Raw genomic sequence first — 3448 nt, 5'->3', positions numbered from 1 at the left:
CATCTGTGTCCTACTATGGTGATTTTAGTGTCTCCGCATATCGCAGTACGCGACATAGCTTTGCAGACGATAAGTACAACCGTTTCAGAGAGAAGAGCGGCCAATGTGACGATCTGGCTTGAAGTCGATTCGAAGACAAATGACGATAACGAACGGATTTCTCAGGTTTTTACTACATATGAACACTTTTCACATTCTCCCGTTCAACTCAGCTGCTAGTCCTCCTTTCATGCAGAATCTTAAGGTTCTAGCTCATGTCCAAGGCACCAAAGCCAGCTAAAAAGTCAATAATCGATACGTCAAACTTGAATTGTACTACTTCTTACTGGTTATTACATCAACTTAGGAGCTTCATCTGTGTTCTACTATGGTGCTTTTAGTGTCTCCACATACCGCAGCACACAACATAGCTTTGCAGACGATAAGTACAACCGTTTCAGAGAGAAGAGCGGCCAATGTGTCGATCTGGCTTTAAGTCGATTCGATAACAAATGACGAAAACGGACGGATTTCTCAGGTTTTTACTACATATGAACACTTTTCACATTCTCCCGTCCAACTCGGCCGCTAGTCCTCCTTTCATGCAGAATCTTAAGGTCCTAGCTCTTGTCCAAGGCACCAAAGCCAGCTAAAAAGTCAATAATCGATACCTAAAACTTGAATTGTACTACTTCTTACTGGCTATTACATCATCTTAGAAGCTTCATCTGTGTTCTACTATGGTGCTTTTAGTGTCTCCGCATACCGCAGCACGCGACATAGCTTTGAAGACGATAAGTACAACCGTTTCAGAGGGAAGAGCGGCCAATGTGACGATCTGGCTTTAAGTCGATTTGATAACAAATGACGAAAACGGACGGGTTTCTCAGGTTTTTACTACATATGAACACTTTTCACATTATAACATGCAACTCGGCTGCTAGTCCTCCTTCCATGCAGAATCTTAAGGTCCTAGCTCATGTCCAAGGCACCAAAGCCAGCTAAAAAGTCAATAAAAGATACCTAAAACTAGTATTGTATTAATTCTTACTGGCTATTACATCATCTTAGAAGCTTCATCTGTGTTCTACTATGGTGCTTTTAGTGACTCCGCATACCGCAGCACGCGACATAGCTTTCAGACGATAAGTATAACCGTTTCTGAGAGAAGAGCGACCAATGTGACGACCTGGCTTTAAGTCGATTCGATAACAAATGACGAAAACGGACGGATTTCTCAGGTTTTTACTACATATGAACACTTTTCACATTCTCCCGTGCAACTCGGCTGCTAGTCCTCCTTTCATGCAGAATCTTAAGGTCCTAGCTCACATCCAAGGCACCAAAGCCAGCTAAAAAGTCAATAATCGATACCTAAAACTTGAAATGTACTACTTCTTACTGGCTATTACATCAATTTACAAGCTTCATCTGTGTTCTACTATGGTGCTTTTAGTGTCTCCGCATACCGCAGCACGCGACATAGCTTGAAGACGATAAGTACAACCGTTTCAGAGAGAAGAGCGGCCAGTGTGACGATCTGGCTTTAAGTCGATTCGATAACAAATGACGAAAACGGACGGATTTCTCAGGTTTTTACTACATATGAACACTTTTCACATTGTCCCGTGCAACTCGGCTCCTAGTCCTCCTTTAATGCTGAATCTTAAGGTCCTAGCTCATGTCTAAGGCACCTAAGCCAGCTAAAAAGTCAATAATCGATACCTAAAACTTGAATTGTACTAGTTCTTACTATTTATTACATCAACTTAGAAGCTTCATCTGTGTTCTATTATGGTGCGTTTAGTGTCTCCACATACCGCAGCACGCGACATAGCTTTCAGACGATAAGTACAACCGTTTCAGAGAGAAGAGCGGCCGATGTGACGTTCTGGCTTTAAGTCGATTCCATAACAAATGACGAAAAATTTCTCAGGTTTTTACTACATATGAACACTTTTCACAATCTACCGTGCAATTCGGCTGCTAGTCCTCCTTTCATGCAGAATCTTAAGGTCCTAGCTCATGTCCAAGGCACCAAAGCCAGCTAAAAAGTCAATAATCGGTACCTAAAACTTGAATTGTACTACTTCTTACTGGCTATTACATCATCTTAGAAGCTTCATCTGTGTTCTACTATGGTGCTTTTAGTGTCTCCGCATACCGCAGCACGCGACATAGCTTTGAAGACGATAAGTACAACCTTTTCAGAGAGAAGAGCGGCCAATGTGACGATCTGGCTTTAAGTCGATTCGATAACAAATGACGAAAACGGACGGATTTCTCAGGTTTGTACTACATATGAACACTTTTCACAATCTCCCGTGCAATTCGGCTGCTAGTCCTCCTTTCATGCAGAATCTTAAGGTCCTAGCTCAAGTCCAAGGCACCAAATCCAGCTAAAAGTCAATAATCGATACCTAAAACTTGAATTGTACTACTTCTTACTGGCTATTACATCAACTTAGAAGCTTTATCTGTGTCCTACAATGGTGTTTTTGTGTCTCCGCATATCGCAGCACGCGACATAGCTTTCAGACGATAAGTACAACCGTTTCAGAGAGAAGAGCGGCCAATGTGACGATCTGGCTTGAAGTCGATTCGAAGACAAATGACGATAACGAACGAATTTCTCAGGTTTTTACTACATATGAACACTTTTCACATTCTCCCATGCAACTCGGCTGCTAGTCCTCCTTTCATGCAGAATCGTAAGGTCCTATCTCATGTCCAAGGCACCAAAGCCAGCTAAAAAGTCAATAATCGATACCTAAAACTTGAATTGTACTACTTCTTACTGGCTATTACATCAATTTAGAAGCTTCATCTGTGTTCTACTATGGTGCTTTTTGTGTCTCCGCATACCGCAGCACGCGACATAGCTTTGCAGACGATAAGTACAACCGTTTCAGAGAGAAGAGCGGCCAATGTGACGATCTAGCTTTAAGTCGATACGATAACAAATGACGAAAACGGACGGATTTCTCAGGTTTTTACTACATATGAACACTTTTCACATTCTCCCGTTCAACTCGGCTGCTAGTCCTCCTTTCATGCAGAATCTTAAGGTCCTAGCTCATGTACAAGGCACCAAAGCCAGCTAAAAAGTCAATAATCGATACCTATAACTTGGAATGTATTACTTCTTACTGGTTATTACATCAACTTAGAAGCTTCATCTGTGTTCTACTATGGTGCTTTTTGTGTCTCCGCATACCGCAGCACACGACATAGCTTTGCAGACGATAAGTACAACCGTTTCAGAGAGAAGAGCGGCCAATGTGACGATCTGGCTTTAAGTCGATTCGATAACATATGACGAAAACGGACGAATTTCTAAGGTTTTTACTACATATGAACACTTTTCACATTCTCCCATGCAACTCGGCTGCTAGTCCTCCTTTCATGCAGAATCTTAAGGTTCTAGCTCACGCCCAAGGCACCAAAACCAGCAAAAAGGCAACAATCG

Source organism: Schistocerca gregaria, unplaced genomic scaffold (assembly GCF_023897955.1).
Source record: "Schistocerca gregaria isolate iqSchGreg1 unplaced genomic scaffold, iqSchGreg1.2 ptg000577l, whole genome shotgun sequence".
Taxonomy (NCBI): Eukaryota; Metazoa; Arthropoda; class Insecta; order Orthoptera; family Acrididae; genus Schistocerca; species Schistocerca gregaria.
The sequence above is the reverse complement of the archived record's forward strand: the minus strand, read 5'-3'. Positions refer to the sequence as shown.